This window comes from Erpetoichthys calabaricus, chromosome 2, assembly GCF_900747795.2.
Source record: "Erpetoichthys calabaricus chromosome 2, fErpCal1.3, whole genome shotgun sequence".
Lineage (NCBI taxonomy): Eukaryota > Metazoa > Chordata > Cladistia > Polypteriformes > Polypteridae > Erpetoichthys > Erpetoichthys calabaricus.
In genome coordinates this window covers 227,337,532-227,359,941 of record NC_041395.2, presented here as the reverse complement: position 1 = coordinate 227,359,941, position 22,410 = coordinate 227,337,532, and positions in this window count along the sequence as shown.

The window sequence follows — 22,410 nt, the reverse complement described above, 5'->3', positions numbered from 1 at the left end:
ACAAGGGATCATTGCACCTTCATCATCGGCATGGGCAGCACCTGTAGTTTTGATAAAGAAAGCAGATGGAACATACAGATTCTGTGTGGACTACAGGGGACTTAATGCCAAGACACTCTTAGATGCATACCCCATGCCTCAGGTACAGGAGATTTTGGAATCCCTGCATGGAGCGGCCATCTTTAGTACATTAGATCTACGCAGTGGTTATTGGCAAGTGCGAATGGCAGAAGGCAGCATACATAAGACCGCGGTTTCCACACCAGAAGGTTTGTTCCAATTTCGGGTCCTGCCTTTTGGCCTGAAGAATGCGGGGGCAAGTTTCCAGCGTTTGATGGAGCAGGTTTTGCATGGGTTGATCGGGAAGATATGCTTTGTCTATATAGACGATATTATTGTTTTCTCCCCTGACCTTCACCAACACCTCCAGGATTTGGACCTTGTCTTTCAGCGACTGGGGCAAGCCCGACTGACATTAAATGTGAAGAAGTGTCGCCTCGCACAACCGCAGATTAATTTTTTAGGGCATGTGGTATCAGGAAAGGGCGTTGAGGTTGATCCTAAGAAAACCTCAGCTATTCAAAACTACCCTCCGCCCTCTGATCTAAAAAGTTTACAAAGGTTTCTTGGTCTTGTGGGTTGGTATCATAGGTATATCCCACGGATGGCTGACATAGCGGCCCCGCTCAACCACTTGAAGAAAAAAGACATTTCCTGGAACTGGACCACAGAGTGTCAGGAGGCGATGGACCAACTAAAGGCAGCACTGCAATGTCCGCCCATCCTGGCTCAACCAGACCAACAGTTAACTTTCCAAGTACACACTGATGCCAGCAATGTAGAGCTCGGGGCGGTTCTCAAGCAAAATATGGACGGAATGGAGAAGGTGATTGCCTATGCATCTAGGAGTCTGAGAGGCCCTGAAATCAACTATTCTGCTTCTGAAAAAGAGTGCTTAGCTGTGGTTTGGGCAATAGAGAAATGGCGTCATTTTTTAGAAGGGGTGGAATTCGAAGTATATACGGATCACAATGCCCTGACCTATATTTTTAATCAACCCAAAGTGTCATCACGCCTTACCCGGTGGGTATTGAGCCTTCAATCATTTACATTTAAAGTTTTTTTACCGGAAGGGATGCAGCAACATTGTTCCCGATGCATTGTCAAGAATACCAGAGATGACTAGGGTGGTGTGTATGGCTATAGCACAAAGCCAGTGGTGTGCCCTGCCTTTAAGTTTACAGGATATAGCACAAGCTCAAGATACCTGTCCGGCCTGCTTGGAGCTTAAGGAGAGTGTTGCTAAGGCTGAACCTGGCCGCATTCATTTCAAGGAGCTACAAGGAGTGCTATATATGTCCTTACCATCCAAAAGCGGGAGCACCAAGCTCCAACTGGTACTCCCAGAAAAATATATACTGGAATTTCTACACTATTATCACAATAGCCTTCTTGGTGGACACCTGGGGAAGTTAAACACCCTAGTGAGGGTACTAGAAGTGGCATGGTGGCCGTCGGTCTGCAGAGATGTATGGGACTACGTTAAAAAGTGTCAGATCTGTCAAAAGTATAAAACTCCACCTGGTGAACCATCAGGGGAGCATTCAATCCATGATTCCTTCGGAGCCAGGAGAGATGTTGGGAGTCGACTTGATGGGACCACTGCCATCTTCTACCACCAAGAAAACTATATTGATGGTGGTAGTAGACTATTTTCCTAAATGGGTATAGCTTTTTGCTCTGCCTGTTGCTAAGACTCACCGGATCTGCACCCTCTTAAAGAATGAGATTTTCACTTGGTGGGGGGTCCCCAAGTTCATTGTATCGGACCGTGGTCCTCAGTTCACCAGTGAAATAATGGAAAGGTTATATTTAGCTTGGGGGGGGTAAAGCGAAGATTGACAAAAGCATACCATCCCCAGAGCAATCTAACAGAGAGGGTGAACCGGACCCTAAAAACAATGGTTGCATCCTACGTTGGAGATTGTCATCAAGACTGGGACAAATGGCTTCCTGAATTACGGTTTGCCATTAACACGGCGGAGCACGAGGTATTGGGTGAAACTCCTGCACTGGTTGCCCTGGGTCATCAAATCAGAGGCCCACTTGATCAGTTAATGGAATCTGTCCCTTTGCCAGATACTCCCCAATATTGTACGCTGGCAACCCTAGAGGAGTTATGAAAGAAAGTACAGGCTAGGTTGGTGAGGTCAACCACAAGACAAGCCAAGTATTATAATGCCCGTCATCGGAAAGTGCACTACAAGGGGGGAGACTTGGTCTGGGTTCGAACTCATCACTTGTCTGATGCTGCTCGTAAATTTACCTCTAAGCTTGCGCCCAAATGGCTAGGACCAGCTATGTAGCAAGGCTACATAATGGACAGTCAGGTTAGCCTTCTGGATTGTCCGTCACTTTATAATGTTGGCTGGAAGGGTGTTTTAAATGGCCCTTCAGGCACCTTTGGTGACGTCCCAGTCTGGGAGGATCCCGCCCGAGTAAATTTTCCAGCTGCCTGTTGCCGGCGTGAGGTTTCCATAACAAGGAAAGGATTTTCGGCGGGAAACTTTTTCTTTTTAAGGGGAATGGCAGATCAAGGAGGAGAGAAAAAAGGAAGGATAAGGCTGAAGGCAACGCAGCGACTATTCACGCTTAAAGAATTATTCAGGAATCTTACTTCACCCAGGGACGTCTGCTATTCATGGGTGGCCACTTGAAATAATCAAGTGACGAATCCCCGAGAAGAGGTGTTCTCTGAGTGCTCCCGTCTGGTGAGTCGGATCCCTGAGTTTGCATTCTTCGTGATAGTCCGCAGAGAAGCCGTTTCGCCAAAGGACTGTTGTGTTTCCTCCTGCCATACAGGAGGAACTGAACTGCAGGGTTTCTTGTTTTCTTATATTGTGGACTAAGTCAAATCTTTCTTTTGCGTTCTCAAAGAACAGTTTTTTTTTATTATTTACTTTTTTTTTATTGTCTGTGTCAAACCGGGGGTTAGGATTTGGGCGCTAGGGAGGGCGTCTGGGGAAGGGGTTCACTAATGAGCACTCAGGCACTGGGCAAGTAAATGTAAACAGCAAATGTTAATACAGTAATCCCTCGCTACTTTGTGGTTCACTTTTCGCGGATTCACGACTTCGCGGGTTTTTAAATACAAGTGATTGCCTGCCTATTGCGGAAGTTATGTTCCAGACCCATCAGCAACAGGAGAAAATCCGCAATATAGAAAGACCATATAAATAAACATTTTTATAGTTTAAGCCTTAAAATACCCATCCCACATGCTTTAAACACATGTAAACTTATAAAACACACTTTGTTAACACATATGATATGTGGATGTCGGGCTAAGGATATGAGTAACATCTCACTATTATAAAACATTTTAACTTCACGCCAAGACAAGACAGTGAGACAGGAAAATTGGTGATGTACAGGCTTTTAAATTATTGATACGCAGAGCGACAAGCAGCACAAAGCCAGCACAAAGTCCACTTCTCCTTAGCGTTCATTCAGCTCCCCACCCCCTTGACAATGCGAAGGCGCTTCCGGGGAGGGGGGGTTTGAGCGAAGGTGCGTTCAGCTCTCACACACCCACACACACACACACACACACACTCCTCCTTCCGAACGCGCAGAGCGACAAGCAGGCATTTTGGCAGAAGCAGCACAAAGTCCATTTCTGCTCAGCTTGAGTTCAGCTGCCCCCCTTCACAAAGCGAGTGCAGACACATTGACGTCTGATCGCTGCGTGCAGTGTGCAGTGTTGGTCTGAGGTGTTTAAGAATGTAGAAAGTGTTTAAGAGCATAGGAAGTGTTTATAAGAGCGTGGGAAAGGTTAACAAGAGAGTGAGAAAGGTTTATAAGAGTGTGGGAAGGGTTTATAAAGCCTTAAAATATGTATAAATAATAAAATAAATATAGGTCGCTACTTCGCGGATTTTCACCTATCGCGGGGGGCTCTGGAACGTAACCCCCGCGATAGGTGAGGGATTACTGTATATTTATCAGTCCCACTTCCTGTTGCGTTTTATTTTTTGCCAATTATTTAAGGGGGCATAGGGGCAAGAGGGGACGAGGACCGAATATGGTAATGCTATTGTAACCTTCAAACATCGTCCACTCCCCTGTCGGGTTGTGAAGTGTAGGAATCGCGTTCAGTTGTCTTGAAATTGACGGTTCTCTGCATCCACTTTTCTTTTTTTTTTTTGACATAACCCCTGACATTGTCCCAAATTTATAAGCGATATTCAGAACTGTCAAACAAAACTGCAGAGAAAAGGCAGAGAATAGAACAAAACACCAACGCAGGTACCAAACTGACACATTGTAACACGTTCACCCATGCTGCTAGCCAAAACAAGAAAGTGATCTTGGTGGGAGAGGACATCGTGTATTTTGCACAAGGACTATGATGTCAGCTTAATGTGGCTTAGTGTGGAATTCCGTGCGAATTCCAAACGCTAAGATGTAATAAAGAAACTACGCTCAATCACGTTTGCTAAGTTGCGGTAAAGAAAACTTCATAGATTCATTGTAGACGGAACGTGATTCAGCAATTTCAAAATTTAAAATAAATTAGTTCGTCAACGTATGGAAATGTTTGATGTTTCAATTGTTCTATTTCTCTTTAGAACACACCATGTTTTCTCCCGCCATGAATCCGACTAACTTTGCTGAAATGGATCAGGGCTGGATCAAAAGAAGTAGAGGGCTTGCCCATATGTGATGTAGTGCATTGCAGTTACAAAAACCAATGTGGTTCTTTGTGACTGGAGCCTCTATTGAAGGTTCTGTTTATGACGTGTCAACAATAAAAAATCCATGTCAATGATTTTTTGTAGTCGACATTGTCGATTACATCGACTAATCATTGCAGCCCTATTTCATACCCCACTTTTTCCTTCTTTTTCTCTTAAAGCCAGTAATAACTGGTACAACTCTTCTTCCATCAGCAGAGTTTAATTTCCCCTGTTGTAAAATTGTTAGATATTCAATATTGACCAAACACTATCACATATTGACATGCCAGTTGAATAGGCTGACACACAGGAATTAAAAATTAGTTTAGTTTGCTGACAATGGCCCTGTCATTGTTACAACCCTGCCCCCTTACCCACACTGCCACAGTTTACACATACCAATATGCAACTGCTGAACCACCTTGATTAGTTTGAATTTTCCTTTGGCAAGTTTTTATTTTTCAAATCTACTAAAACTGACAAATTCTCAAACTTTTTTATTTTTGTCAAGGTCTAATCAATCAGAAAATAAAAATAAAAATAATAGCATTTAAGTATTGAGTGTTTTTTTTTTGAGTGGCATATAAGTTACAAAACTGGATAAAACCCATAATCAGATTCCACAATAGATACAGATACAATAGTGACTTTACTTTTAAACTGTTGTACATTGTCACACACGTGCGCTTAGGAGGCAGTCAACAAGCCCTGAGGTGAGTGAAACCTCGCGAGACAAAGGGATGATTTGCGCTACTGATGCCAACTCTCTCTTTTTCATCAGACCAAAAGAAAAAAAATAACCTACCTCACACACTTCCGGGTTCCCAAAATGGCCACCAAGCATCACTTCCTAATCCGGCTCCCAATGATGACATCACTTCCAGCTCCATTGTGATGATGTCACTTCCGGCTGCATCTCAATGATGTCACATCTGGTCTCCTGAAGATGACATCACTTCCACCATTACATCACTTCCAGTTTCCTTTTGATGATGTCACATCTGTCTGCCAGTTACAACGTCATCTCCTGTCACATAATTTCCGACCGCCATTTTCTCCAGTATAAAAATGCCATCTTTGTAAACACTGTTGTCAATTACTGTTTAAAGTATTTTGAACCACATTTTTGCCTTTTGGACATTACACGGGGATGGTCCCCAACTCTTTTCCATTGTGGAATCTTCTTTATTTCTTGACAACATTTAAAGTTATTTTTATATAAAGTAACTGAAGTACTTGGTGCTCAAGTGTAACGTGTTAAGGTAAGACAACAAATATATATGCGTTTTTAAATGCTGACAATTTTGTCATTACTGGCTGAAATGAAAGTGTCCAATCTGTCATTTATACAACCTCTCTATTAATTTCGCAGCTCTCTTGAGTGTCATGAGTTAGGAGAATTTGTTGTTTTCATGCCTGGTTTGAACCACGAGCACTAATTCTTTGTATTTCCTGGTTTAGTGCGGGTTCACAAATACAGTAGATATTTAATTCCACATTAATAAACTGAATGGCTTATTGAATAACCAAATCCATGAACTGCAAAAAGCATCTGCAATTTGGACTGGAAGAGGTTGGGGTTCACAGACTTTGCTTCAGGTCTCTGTATTTATTACAGTGGACAGCACCATTGACAGTATTCAGTAATGTTATAAAGAGGACTCAAAATTGATTTATTCAGTGTTGATTTAAAATTACTACAAATCATGATGCTGTATTTGTATCGGGAGCTTATAAGTATAACTGCTTTATCATAAAATGGACTTGAGTAAATGTCTACTATTAAGAAGTAGTAAAACAACTCTTTCTATTATAGTCTAAACTATGCAAGTGCTGAAAATCGTGCTTTATTCTGATTGATTGCCCTTAATAATGATATGCATGTGTACAATAGTGTTGGCTTTTTAAAAGATTTTATATTTTGCCCGGTTAAAAAAATGTACTGTCATAGATTCTTTTTAAAGTTATTGTCACATATGCACAGTTTAAGGAAATTCCTATCTGCAAGTTTGGCTAACTGTGAATAAGCTGGGCTACCACTATCCTTGTCTGTTGGTTATATGTGATATCCGTGAGCCTATTTTCTAACCCTGGTTATACTATACCATCATAAAATAATTTTTCTTGGTTTCTTTTGCATATGTTTTTACAGAATTGACACTGAACAGTGTTTTATATGTGACTAGCAAAATACCCGCGCTTCGCAGCGGCAAAGTACTGCTTTAAAATTTTTATTAAGAAGAAAAGTAAACTTTTTTAAACTGAGGGAAAATATACCAATAATTATTTGTTAAGGATCTCTTTGTATACTACATTGTCAGTTCGGCCCTCCGGTTGTAATATGACCAAGCTGTGCGCTGAGCTTACTTTTGAGCATGCAACGTACTGTTGACCACGTGAAAAGCAATCTTGCCTCAAATCAATGCCAACCTTTTGTAGGGTCTGTCCCTGAGACTTATTAATTGTCATTGTGAAGCAGAGCCTTACTGGAAATTGGAGGCGTTTGAATTGAAATGGGTTTCATCAATAACTTCGCATCCAGCTTTTGAGAGTTTAAACATTCATAAACATCAAAGTGTTCACTACTCAAATCGTCACCTGTGAATCTAAGATGTTTAAGAGGCATTGCCGGTTGTCCAAAGGTGTAAAATATTTGGCCATTTCGGTACACTTGAAAGCGACAACCGAACAATTCAGCGGCAGCCATCAACTCACATGCAGAACCATAGGTGAAGGGCTTAAGCATTTCACTCTTATAGTGCTCCTGTGTAGTATAATTATCTCCTGTACCGTCATCAGTCCACACCTTGAACCTGTCCCAGTCATTCAATACATAAGACACAATGTTCCTCCGGATATCAAGAGTGAGCCTGATATGGCCGTGCAATATGCAACACAGAGAATGGAAAAGGCAGTCGCCATCTCCGGGCATGGAAACCACTCAGTAAGTGACAGTTCTTTGATCGATGGTGATCACCTCGATAGACATGTTAATGGGGGTACAGTTAGAATGATAAGGGAAATGGGTACCTGAACAATGTAAACTAAGTCTAAAATACCTACACAATAACTATAATCGTAATAAACGAACAATAAAACAGCGGAGAAGCCGTGGATTAAATAAAAAAGCTGCAGTTATCAGCAGGGAGACGTCAATACCGTGGCGAAGCAAGGAAGGGAATGAAGAGACCGGAGCGATGGACGGTCTTATATAGGCAGGCAACCAACTACGTGGGAGGCGTGGGGACGGGGGACCCAAATCCACATCATACGGCGACCAAGCTGCAGGCTATGGACATATATATGTACGTAAGTAGGATTCAGTTAGCATTGGGAACCTGCGTACCAAATTTCTTGAAGATGGGCCCATAACTAACAAAGACCGTTGGAAAGTTTAATATGGCAGCTGACAGTGGCGTCATACCACCGAAATAAGTACGTACATCGGTTTTCGGTTAGCGCAGGGAAGCCGCCTACCAAATTTTGTGAAGATGGGGCCATAAGTAAGAAAGTTTAACATGGAGGACATTGTCGACCGTTATGACCATTACGTGTAGAATTTCAAAATGAAACCTGCTTAACTTTTGTAAGTAAGCTGTAAGGAATGAGCCTGCCAAATTTCAGCCTTCTACCTACACGGGAAGTTGGAGAATTAGTGATAATTGAGTCAGTGAGGGCTTTGCTTTTTATTGGTATAGATTTTTCAACCGCACAACTCACTAAAAAGATTGTTTTGGAAATATATGTTTTTTGGGTATTTAAAAAACAGGACTTTGCTCCTTAAGGGTTTGGCAACACTGAACACACATTTTGGACCCATATATTTTTCAGAAAAAAGGTCTAGATAAAAATGAACAGGTAAAATATGTCCTTTGGAAGTTGAACACCGCTAACCCACAACCTAAAAAAAGAGAAGATGACATACTCTTAGACAAAAGCTGTAATCCAGGAAGACACACCTGTGCTATTAGATGAGATTCTGCATTGGCACGTACAAAACTTTGTGCCCACTGATAACAGTGTCCTCCCATTGGCCCCAGTGCACTTCTGGTGCCTGATGGGAATTGTAGTCCTCACATTAGCACTGGTTTTTGTGTTGCTCCCTCCATTACAATTCCCAGATATGCCAACTAGTCTATATTTTAAGTTGGACCAGTGGCAATGCCATGTAAAAGTTTGTGAAGAGCAGTTTAGTCATTTTCACATGATTGGTGAAAAACAAGCAGAAAAGCAAATGGCTTACAATTTTAATTATATGAATATACATTTATATTTAAAATACAAGGTTTACATGGTAATTATTGTTACACGTTCACAGTGTACAATTAAATTTTTACTTGCATATTCTAACCAACATGCAGCATGTGGCAATCTGAAACATGAAATTCTATTTAAAATAATATATATTTAAATATATGCATTTTTTATTTATACATTTGCATATTACATTTAAAGTATTTATAGCTATATTTAAGTGGGAGAGCTGATGTATCTAAGGATTACATAAAGGTGTGGTCAAAAAATGAGGCAAGTAGCCATAACCAGAGATGTCTTCCTTTAATCAAAACTAATTTTTAATTTGACGTATTAAATCGATCAAAACAAAATTGCACATACAATAACTCAAAGTGTATTAATCAGAACATGTGCCTTGGATGGGTTTCAAGACTACATTATAAGTTGTTCTCTGAATGGAATGGAGCACCAAAAAAAAGCTGATGCCAATAAAGATCAGTCGAAAGGCAAAAGACGCATAAATGGAGAGACTAGTTGCACAGTCAGAAGCAAGACAAGCAAACAAGACAAAGTGGGTGTCAAGATTATGCTTCAGGTCTGCCCATAATTCACCTTAGCCTTCCATATCTGTTTCTGTTGCTGTTTAACATTAATCATACTAAAGTTATGTGTTTGGGGAAGCAAGGAAAATAAAAGGGGGAGCCATGTAAGCCATGCAATACAAATGCAAATAGCATCAAACAAATTTTCAGATATTGTTTTCATAACATCGCTGCCTATTGAAAGGGAAGTAACATTTAAATTTTTTAGACAAAGTAAATTTAATTGAAAAAAGTCAAGCTAATTAATATGTTAATACAGCATAACTATACAGTGCCTTAAAAAAGTCTTTGGCCCCTGGAGCAACCAGTTAGTAATTTTAATACAGCAATTATTTTTTCACACATTGCCAGTTGCTGTTGGATAACATTATTCATTACATAAATTAAATAATTGTTAAAAATGCCCCATTTGTTCAGATGTTTATCTAATATTACAGTAGTTTTGGTTAAAGACCTGAAAACATTCAATAGCAACAATTTATAGTAACAAGAGAAAAAGAAAATGGGCAAATACTTTTTCATGGCATTGTACTTGGTCCGCATTGCCGACAGTAAGTCAAACCCGTTTCCAGTGAGAGTTGGACTCCGCCAGGGCTGCCCTTTGTCACCGATTCTGTTCCTAACTTTTATGGACAGAATTTCTAGGCGCGGGCGGCACGGTGGCGCAGTGGGTAGCGCTGCTGCCTCGCAGTCGGGAGATCTGGGGACCCGGGTTCGCTTCCCGGGTCCTCCCTGCGTGGAGTTTGCATGTTCTCCCCGTGTCTGCGTGGGTTTCCTCCGGGCGCTCCGGTTTCCTCCCACAGTCCAAAGACATGCAGGTTAGGTGGATTGGCGATTCTAAATTGGCCCTAGTGTGTGCTTGGTGTGTGGGTGTGTTTGTGTGTGTCCTGCGGTGGGTTGGCACCCTGCCCGGGATTGGTTCCCTGCCTTGTGCCCTGTGTTGGCTGGGATTGGCTCCAGCAGACCCCCGTGACCCTGTGTTCGGATTCAGCGGGTTGGAAAATGGATGGATGGATGGATTTCTAGGCGCAGCCAGGGTGTTGAGGGGGTCCGGTTTGGTGGACTCATGATTGGGTCACTGCTTTTTGCAGATGATGTTGTCCTGTTTGCTTCATCAGGCCGTGATCTTCAGCTCTCTCTGGATCGGTTCGCAGCTGAGTGTGAAGCGGCTGGGATGGGAATCAGCACCTACAAATCTGAGACCATGGTCCTCAGCCGGAAAAGAGTGGAGTGCCCTCTCAGGGTTGGGAGCAAGATCCTGCCTCAAGTGGAGGAGTTCAAGTATCTTGGGGTCTTGTTCACGAGTGAGGGAAGAATGGAGAATGAGATCGACAGGCGGATCGGTGCAGCATCCGCAGTGATGCGGGCTCTGCATCGGTCTGTCGTGGTGAAAAAGGAGCTGAGCCATAAGGCAAAGCTCTCAATTTACCAGTCGATCTATGTTCCTACCCTCACCTATGGTCATGAGCTATGGGTAGTGACCGAAAGAACGAGATCGCGAATACAAGCAGCTGAAATGAGTTTCCTCCGCAGGGTGTCTGGGCTCTCACTTAAAGATAGGGTGAGAAGCTCAGTCATCCGGGAGGGGCTCAGAGTAGAGCCGCTGCTCCTCCGCATCGAGAGGAGTCAGATGAGGTGGCTCGGGCATCTGATCAGGATGCCTCCTGGACGCCTCCCTGGTGAGGTGTTCCAGGCACATCCAACCGGGAGGAGGCCCCGGGGAAGACCCAGGACACACTGGACGGACTATGTCTCCCGGCTGGCCTGGGAACACCTCGGGATTCTCCCGGAAGAGCTAGAAGAAGTGGCCGGGGAGAGGGAAGTCTGGATATCTCTGCTCAAGCTGCTGCCCCCACGACCCAACCTCGGATAAGCGTAAGAGGATGGATGGATGGATGGTATTGTACTGGTGAGTAAGGACACTACAAACAGAGCAGTTGGTACACAAAAAACTGTAACATGAGTGTTATATTTAAAATGGTACCTTATAGGTCCACACATTTGGTAAATGATACTAACAACCCATAAAAATATACCTGACACATTTAAAGAGTACTATAAGTCCTTATATTCTACTCAGTTTAAAAAAGATAAGACACCATCTACTGAGTTTTTTTATTCATTAGAGATACCACAGCTAGATACTTTTAATGCTGTGGAACTAGAAGAACCTCTGATACTTTCAGAATTACTAGATGCTATAAACCCACTTCAAAGTGGGAAAGCAGACAGCCCTGTTAACTACTCAGTGGAACTTCTCATCAACACAACTCCTCCACTTCTTTCAAGCTAGAAACATTCCTAAGCAGAACCTGCCCAATTTTCCTCACCTTTCACCTTGTTCTATTCTAGAAGAATTATTGATCAGTCTTGAAGACTCAAATAGGATCTCTACAATTTCTCTTCCTTTCAAAGACCCCAGAGTACATTGGGGAAAAGATCTGTCGCTCAATATTTCAGAAAAGAAGTTGAAGGCAGCCATGCACAGAATACACTTGAGCTCTATATGTGCAAATCATTCAGTCATTCAACTTAAAAATCTTTTATCAAGCACATTTATCTCATTTAAAATTGTCCAAAATGTTTCCAGGGCAAGCTTCAACCTGTGAACATTGCAATCTAGCCCCAGTCTCACTGGGCCACATGTTCTGGCTAGACACCAAATCAACCCTAATTTTGGACAAAAATCTTTAAATGCATATGAGACAGCTTTGGTGTCACAATCACTCCTAACCCATTAACAGCTGTGTTTGGTGTACTCCCAGAGGGGCTTAAAGTGTAGAAGGACAAACAAACTGTAATTTCCTTTACTACACTACTAACACATAGACTTATCTTGCTCAACTGGAAGAATCCCACCCCACCACAACAGTCTTAAGTCAGTGTGTAACCGATGTTCTATACTACTAGAAATTGGGAAAAATCAAATTCTCACTTAGAGGATCTGTTCAAAACTTTGTTTTAAATATGACAGGATCTAATCAATAACATTTTAGAATAAATTTCCATTTTGGGGGAAAAGTATTCTCTTCTTTTTTTGCTCCTTTTATAGAGTAGCTGCAGTTGCTCTCTTTCTCTCAAATTTTGCTTTGATTTGTTAAATTTGTCTTGACTGTATGGAATGTAATCTGTTTCTAATTAGAATAAAAAAAATAGATAAAAAAACAACAAAAGAAGAATTGGACAGTTGTGAAACACCACAGTTTAGCTCAAAGCTTACTCCTTGATTAATGCTGCTTAATACTCTCCTACCAGCCAGCCATCTAATAATTTCTGGAGCAAGCTACTGAAAGGTTTAGCCATAGCATTGTTGATGGCATGACCCTTAATTGTGATTTTGGTTTCTACCATGGTGTAAGACAGAAGTTAAGTTCTCAATTGGGAGGCCTCGTCCCATTAAGGTGCTTCAGTAAACTTTCGGGAGTTTGGGGAAAATACACAAATCACTAAAAATCAAGTTACAGCAGGGGTGTTAAACAAATCTTTTAAAAGTGTATCGCTTTATCAATATCCAAAATATTGTAGCTGCAGCATGCTGACTATGCAACAGCTGGATCTGATGAGGGATGCGGACAGCACCACAGAGAGCTGCCAGTCTTATGCAGTAAATCAGGAAAATATGCAAAAGACCTGACTCTGAGAGAAAAAAAAGAGGATTACACATTGAATTGAATTTAAAAGGAAGGTAGTGAGTACATCAGCAACGCTGAAGCAGAAAAGAGTAGTGAAGTTGTCATTGCACTATGCTGTGGTTTGGAAACCGAAACATGAGTTTAAAAATGGAGGGTGACAGGGTTGATGGCAATGTGAACCTAGGGCCGTACTATAGGCAGAAAGCCAAAAGTATAGGAGTGATGTATATTTCAAAGTTCTGGATGGAATTTCAGTAGCTGGGGCATCCCTCAAGGCTAGAACAGAGAGGGGTTTATATCAAGTAGACAGCGGAGATGAATTTTAATGGCAGGAGTAACCCAGAAAAATTATATTCAGATACCATCTATCTAAAAAACAAATGTTAAACAGGGTCTTTGAGAAAACGGACAGTCATTGCATGCTGTATATAACATTTTGTAGCAATACAGTAGTTGGTTTGGGAAGAAAGTACAGCAGAACAAGGAAGTTTTTGCAAAAAGTGACTTAATTAATAAATACAAAAAGAACAGAGTATAAGGGGATAAACTGGGAACTATTTATGTCTAACATTAACCTATACAGCAATGTGCACTTCGGCAATAAACTGGAGTAAAAACAGAATCCAGCAGATAGTAATGACCCAACCAGAAAAGTGAAAAGAAGGTCACATGCCATAGTACCATAAGGAATTTTAGTGTTTTAGCATGATGCCAATTAAAGATGTGATAGTCACATGATATAGATTGTAGGATGACCTGGGCATTTCACTGTCTGCTAGGCTTTAGTAGCACAGCAGCACTGTTAAAGCAGCACATTTAGCAAACATCCAGCTGTGCCTTCCCTACTTGCTCTTGCTACTTGGTCATGTCAAGAGTAGTCAAGTAACGAGCCATACCCAGGCACTCAATGAGCTTGTCTACACTGAGAATTGGGTAGGCACCAAATTTGGAGACTTGATTAAGATGTCTAAACTCATTGTAAAATCTCCAAGAGTCATCTGGCTTAGAAACGAGGATGATAGGACTGGACCACGAGCTGTGACTCTCTTCTATGATGTTAATCTCAAGCATCCGTTGGACTTCCAGCTCCACTTCTGCACGTTTTGCTTCTGGGAGGCAATAGGGCCATTCCCTAACTACCACCCAGGGCTCTGTCATGATGTTGTGCTCAATCAGCGAGGTGCAGCCTGGCTTCTCACTGACCACTTCTGGGATATACAGGATCACATTTTCTAGTTCCTGTTGCTGGTGAGAGGTCAAATTAGGGCTGATTTTCTTAAGAAAAGGGAGAGGGTTGGCTCGGTGAGAGCGCGGTCCTCCCAATCCCTCCATGGCTTCAACAAGTTCACGTGATAAACCCTCTCGCTCGGTCGTTGATTCGGCTGTCTCACCAGATAGTCAACAAGCCCTTTTCTCTCTTTAACCTTGTACGGGCCCTGCCAATGGGCTAATAACTTTGAATGGGAAGTAGGCACAAGTACCATCACACGGCACCCCAGCTGGAATTTCGTGCCTGCGCTGCTTGAGCTCGCAACATGTGTTCTTTTAGGAGGGGTCAGATTTTATCTAATTTATCGCTCAGTTGCGCAATGTATTCCAAAACATTAGTGGAGGGAAGAGCCTCCCCTTCCCAACCTTCTTTGAGAATGTCCAAAATGCCCCGGGACTGGTGGCCATATAACAGTTCAAAGGGGAAAAAGCGTGTGGAGGCTTCTGGCACCTCCCGATAAGCAAAAAGCACTAAGGGTAAAAGTTGGTCCCAGTTCCTATCGTCTGCATTGACTACCTTGCGAAGCATCTGTTTAAGGGTTTGGTTAAGTTGTTCCACTAACCCGTCCATCTGTGAATGATAAACAGACGTTTTTAGATGCTTAATACGGAGTAACTTGGCTACCTCCCTGAACGTATCCGAAATAAAGGGAGTACCCTGGTCCGTAAGGACTTCTTTGGGTATTCCCACTCGGGGGGAAAAAAGGCCTACCAATTCCTGTCCGATATTTTTTGTATTAGCGGAGTGCAAGGGAACTGCCTCTGGGTATCGAGTTGCGTAGTCTACCATAACTAATATTTACTTATGGCCACGAGTTGAAGGTACCAGGGGTCCTACAAGATCAACTCTGATCCTTTCAAAGGGAACATCAACGAGTGGGATTGGAACAAGAGGAGCAGGGTCCCTCCTAGGTATCTGACGTAGCTGACATTCCGGGCAGGACTGCCAGAAACGTTGGACATCCTTGTTAATTCCGGGCCAAATAAAATTGAGTTTTATTCTCTCCAAGGTTTTCTTGGCCCCGAGATGGGTGCCTAGGAGGTGTGCATGGGCCAGTTCGCAGACCTCCCGCTGGTAGGTCCACGGCACTAGCAACAACTTTCATACCTCACCTTCGTGTTCCGCAACTCAATACAACAGATCATTGTCTAGAATAAAGTAGGGTCTCGATGGTATAGAATTGTCTGGCGCATTGCCGTCAATGGAAATAATGGCATTCCGGACAAACTTTAGGGAAGCATTGTTTCACTGTTCTCTTTTAAAAGAGGCTAACGTGGAACTAAACTGATAATCCATGCCAACCAAGGGATCTGACGGAGACAGGGGGTTATGTCTAGCTGACCCGGGTCCTCACACAGTTGAACTTTTGGGTCAAGGTCCGTCACCAGGGAATCTTCCCCCTGGTCGTCCATGTCATCATTAATTGCCAGGATGCATGACGTGGGAACTGCTGGGACGGCACCTTGTCCATCCATAACTAGACCTAGACCTGATCAACTAGACCTAATCTAGCTATAGAAGTGGTACTTGCCCTACCGCATTTATTTTCCGATCAGTCTTGTCCTAATATCACTGGAAAGGGGGGTGACATTTCCATGAACAGTTGTCTCAGTTCACCCTTCCAGGTTATGTAAAACCTTGCGGACCTATACGATCTGGTCTCTCCATGTACACAGGTTACATCCGTATACTGTTTTATCCACTGTCTTAGTAGGACATAACGGTGAGCAACAATGGTGATGTTACTCCCGGAATCGAATAACGCTACTACTGAAAGCCCATTTATGAGGACCACTCCCGTATTCAGGACAGCCAGGGGATTAGACAGAGCACAGTACCTCTCTCCTTTGGCCCAAGTGCAGTCCATGGGTTCCATATTCTGTGGATAGGCGATTAGGATGTGTCCAACCTCACCACACTTGAAACAGCGTGGCGGGGCCAGCAGTTTCTGTTTAGGTTTAACCGGAGCCTCTGCAGTGCGACGGGTGGGCTCAGGGGTAGTGACACATCCCTGTCGGATCCCGCAAGCAGGCCTCTCTGACCCCCTGACTTGGTTCACCATGAGTTGGCACTTGAGAACCTCCAGAAGGCCTTTCATATCCTTATATGGATGTCGTCGGACATGCTGGGCGAGGTACTCCGGCATGGCATTGACCAACCTTTCACAGGCCACCTGCTCCACTACCTGGTGCGTCTGGTTAATATCTGGCCTCAGCCAGTGCCCCATTTTACCCCAGAACTCAAAGGCCTGGGCCCTGGCAGGGCAATCGGGGTTAAATTTCCAGTGTCTCCACTCGCTCGCCCGCTGGCCTGACATTACACCGTAGCGGCTCAATATTTCAGCCCTCAGGAGGTCGTAATCCGTGGCTTCCTTCTCAGGTAGGTCATGATAGGCCCACTGCGCAATACCCTTCAAGTACAGCACCAGTATGGAAGCCCATTCCGCCTTCGGCCACTGATTCCAAGAGGCTGTTCTCTCGAAAATCATCAAGTAAGATTGAAAATTGAGAACAAGAGAATAAACATTAACGCCATGCCTCTAGAAGCACAAAGTATCATCCGACAGAGAATAACCTTCATGCGGGAAGGGGAGAAACAGCGGACCAAGCCTTTACTTCAAGATAATGGTCCATTGAACCCAGCCCGGGATTGGGAGTTGCGAGTGGACCTCAATCAGAGGCTCACCTTCCCACCCGAAATTGCGATAACTAACCTGCGTCCAGATCTTGTGCTCTGGTCCAAGTCCTGTCGGCGTGTCTTCATCGTTGAGATGACAGTCCCATGGGAGGATGCTATCGATGAGGCATTCGAACGGAAGAGGCTGCGATATGCCAGTTTAGCAGCTGAAGCAGAGGGGTGAGACTGGAACGTCAAAGTGTGGCCAGTGGAGGTGGGATGCAGAGGGTTTGTAGCCAGTTCCACCACGAGGCTATTGAAGGAAGTAGGGATCAGAGGGCAGGCTCAACGGAAGGCAATTAAAGAGCTTGCCACTGTAGCAGAACGGAGAAGTCACTGGCTGTGGCTGAAACGTAGGGACTTAACATGGGCTGCCAATTGATTGAGTGGTGTCACCATGCTACATACACCCGGGCCTGATCAACCAGGGGTGGGCCAACCCCGGCGGAGGGTGTCTTGTGATAAGCGGCCAAAACACCCAATGAAGTCGGGGCACACAACTGAAGATGTGTCGCATTGGTTTCACTACGCAATTCTGTGGCAAATTTCACTCCATTCAAGATGGCTTCTCCTTTCAACAGTTGTGCTGAAGAATTAGGGATTTTAACAACTAGTCCTAGTAAGAATTCTATATCATCCACCTCAGAGAGGGGGACGATCAGAGGAGGTGGAGGCCGTGCGGGCTCCGGTGTTACCACTTCTGCCGCTGCTAGTTGTGTCTTGGTCTCTGCCAGCTCACACTTCATAGTTGCTTGCTCCATCTTCACCACCTGGAGCTCTTTCATCATAGAAGTCAAAACTTTGTTCAGGTCCTGCCCTTCGGACATTTTCTGGGCTCTGGATCCTGCTGACTACGCCACTGTAAGAAAAAGACAACACAATCATAAAGTTTTGGGGTTTTCCAGCCGCGTATACTGTAGGATCAGTAGGACAGTGATGATTATACAAGCTTTACAACAGACAGCAAAACATGGCATAAGGGAACAATTTATGGGGTGGGGCCGGAAACAGGCAGATGGAATGCTGGGAAGGAACTGAGGCAGTGGATGGGAGTCATGACGTCATAAGTAGTGGACCAGAAGGAAGGAAGGAATGCAGAAGTGGTAGTGCGTGGTTAGGGAGTCCAGGTGAATTCAAGGTGGCATTGCTTCGGTTTTTCTGTGGGAATAAAGAAAGAGAGGTTAGTACCCCGCCTTCGTCCCCTGGCACAATATACTACGCTGCTCGTCGGGTCTTCCAGCGGCGCCCTATGCACGCATGCGTGACACTAAGAACATTGTCAAAATGTTTTGGAGACCTGAGAGATCAACCTTACTGAGACCTTCACCTTTTTTTATTTTCAGATATTGTGTGATGGACACAGGTGAGCTGGTTATGTTGCACCTTGTTTTGTGTCTCATTATTTTTTGTCAGCTAATTAAAGAAAAAGAAACAACTAAGGGGCCTGAATCAAGTTAATTAAAATTAAGGCAAAAGAAGTTAACTAGCAGCAAAAACTAATGAAGAAGATGGTTAGAATGAAAACCTGCAGCCACTGCGGCACTCCAGGACTGGAGTTTGCCACCCCTGGTCTAATCCATCTGCATCTTCTGTTATATGTCAGTGTGTACAGTATATGCAGTTATCACATTTCTTTAATACTTGTGCTTATCAATAAATTGTATTATTCGCTTTCTTAAAACAAGCTTCATTTACCTTGAAATAGCTCATCTTCTACAGCAGGAAATGGTAAGGTAATAAAGTAGGAGCCTTAATTAATAATTTAATTAATTACTGGTACTGCCGAAGGCAACACTGAGGATTAATAAACTGAGTGATGATGCAGGTCTACATGTGCTGCTGCTACTCTCCTGCTCACTTCTTAAAGCTGCACAGTCTGCAGGGCTGTACACTCTTCTGCATGTTACCTGACTACTGTGGTCACCCACCACAATTTTTGTGCCTTTTCCACTGACTTGATTGTTGTGTGTGGTAGGAGAGCTCATTTGCATATCCACTCATGTCAAATGCTGCTATAACTGATATAAAAACTCTAGTGCTGATCCCAAAGGATAACAAAACAGCTTCTGTAATTATATTATTAAAAATATATACAGAAATTAATTCTGAATTTTAAAAATGATTTTTTATATTTTATTTTAAAAAATACATAGTAATTTTATTAGGCCTGGGCAAGTTAATGTGTTAGTATTGCGTTAACACATTATTTTATTTTATTGTGCATTAATGCAGTTTTTGCTATTATTATTATTATTTTGAAAGCCTCAGTCTCGGTAGCAATCGCTAGAGATCAGTGATCTTCTTGTTGCAGTGTTTCTCGATATGTTTTTGCTAGAAAGAAAGTTAGCTTTGTTGATTTGACCTCGATTCCCTGTGTGTGCATGAGTAGCGAAGAGCAAACAGCTTCTAAAATGGCATGTGGAGAGATACCAAAGTGAATGCTCAAAGCAAAACTTTTTTCATATTATCGCCGAATTGGACTCTGATTTGTCGGACTCCGATTTTGATGAAAGTGATCTGGAGATGTAGATCGAAAAACAAAAGTGAGGTACCGGCATCAGCTGATCACGTTCGTGTAGATGGTGCACCTTTGGCAACGTTCGCTTGGGAGGACAGACATTTACGCTGACAGGAGGTACAAGCCATATCGCGTCTCACTGCAACTGCCACCCCTGCCCACCTGTCTCACAAAGACAGCCAGGCAGCCAGCCCGCTGTGGATTCCTGCTGGCCGTCGAGCCGTTGCTGCTGCAAACAGGTGCCGGCAGCAGACAAAACAGACAGCAACAGACATTTTATGTTAATTTATGTGTGAAACCATTGCTTTGCGTGCTTTTCAGAAAACTGAGTTTTTTGGAAAAAATATTAGCCTTCAGATAGTTGCTACTGAACATAGACTGTTTATGTTGCTCCCTTATAAAAGAAAATGTTTCTGTTGGTATCTGTTCAGATAAAAAAGAAAACAGATTTAGAAATGTTAACTTGCTGTTGCTTGGAAGATGCTTGTTGTAATGTTATGATCGTGGCTGTGGACTCTGAGTATAATTTGTTTTTCTATAACAAACTAGATAAAATGTTAATGCCCTGGCAGTGCAAAATACCTTTATTTTTATATTTGATTTGATTATTTAAGTTGAAATTTACAAGAATTATTTTAGCTGCTACTATGTAAAGGGAATACTGCTGTTGAAAAGCACCTATTTTGTTTAAAGTGTTTGCAAACCAAATACACACAATACACTGCTTTTGTGTTCATTATTGGATTTTGTGCATAACAATGTGATTGTTGTTATTGTCTGTGATTAATCAGGATTAATCAAAGACGATCATGTGATTAATTGCAATTAAAATTTTAAATCGTTGCCCAGCACTAAATTTTATGCATAATTTAAAAAGTAATACTTAGGCCTCAGTGGGTAATGAGCAGGTTTTGTTGTTATCGAACGTATCTCCAGTGACAAATTCTGTATTTTGGTAATTACTGGTTATTATTTAGCCTTAAAATGCCAACACATTTTATGTTAGGACTGAGAAATTCGGACACTAACAAAAATAACAAAGGATTTCTTAAAAAAGTTTGATTCCTAATTTTGTGTTATGGTTTAAAAATACAGGCATTATAATAGCAGTAGCAGCGAATGTGATTTTGGTAATAAATAAGTTCTAAAACAAGCACATTTGTTATAGACTTTAGCAAAAGTACAGGAGGGAAAAATCATGTATGGGGTATTCACATACTGTATATTAAAATGGCTCACTGGGGGAACCTGCAGGAATAAAGGTTGAGGACCACTGGTGTAAGATGTCCTTTCCTTTTGTTAGAATTCCAGGTCTTGACTGCAGAGTTCTGGTTCTCACTTATAAGTGTTACCCATGGATGACATTCTGTTTAACAATCTTTGTTACCTTTTCTAAAAACATTTCTGTCTAGTTTTTACATAATTTATTTTTATCACTTGGATCATGTAGACTTAAGGGAAAAAGGAATATGTTTGCTTCCTTTTAATTACTTCAAATAGATAGTTACAATTTGTACAAATCCCAAAACTTCTGCTGCCTTTTAGTAGTGAGTAAAGCCATTTTAAAGTAGACAATAAAGTTTAGGTGCAGATTTTATTTTTTTATTAACAGTCTATGAGTTGCACGTAATGTGTAAAAGATTAAAGCTATTCAAAACTTTTTACTATAATTTATAGTAGAGCTTATAATCTGATTGTACAAACTGACTTTGCTGTGTGTAATTCATCTGCATCAAATAAGCTGATATACAATACTTTTATTTCAGGAAAGTCTATTACTGTAAGTGTCTATTATGGTGCACAAATGTCATGTTTCTGAGACTTTTATAAAGAATCAGAAATAAAATAGCATGACAGCATGTTGTATGGTTGCCCACCTTTGAACAGCCTGTTTTCCAGGAATCTGATTTTATTATTCTGCTCTGAGGGTGACAGTGATCGATGAGTCGTTAAAATTAATGTTACTTTTCATATGTGAAAGCACATTAGTTGTAGCCCTGCAGCATCATTTCCAAAGGAGTAAATTAGTTAAGACCTGTGTGCCATAATTTTTGCTTTTAACTAAACAAAGCGATGAATAATAAAGTTCATATGGTTAAAATGGGGCCATAGCTTATGGCTTACAAATATGATTCTACTTACTTACTCTAACTCACGTTTTCATCTCTTGACTTTCTGTTGCTGATTAGCTTGTATTCAAAGTCATTGCAGGAAAATAAATGTCATTTTGTGTTTTTACTGAAATAATCTTTAATTTTAGGCAAAGAAAATTTACTTACTCAGTTGCAGTTTAGCAAAAATGAATAACCAAGCATGATTTCTTCTAGTATTTTTTTTCCTAAGGCTTTTACACCGTCAACAAAAAATATATCAATGTAGAAATATATTGATGTATGCTTTATCCACCTCTCTTAACATGCCAACCACTCTACTCTTGCATCAATCGCACCGCTTTAGGAACTATTACCTTGCTAAGTTTTTTTTTTTTTAAATATTAATTGAAATTTCTTACTTATGATAGCACATTACACATTTCCATTCTGACAGGGTAGGTGAAGATTTGCAAAATAAAGATATCACAGCAAAATATAGTCATTAAACACGTCAGATGTTTTGATCACACACTTTCGTATGCCTTACATTTGAAGAGGTTTGCAGAGCTAATACAATTTGCAGTTAGTGGACCTTAATTTTTTTTGTGTTCTCTTTTAACTGGGATGACTGCCATGGAAATGCT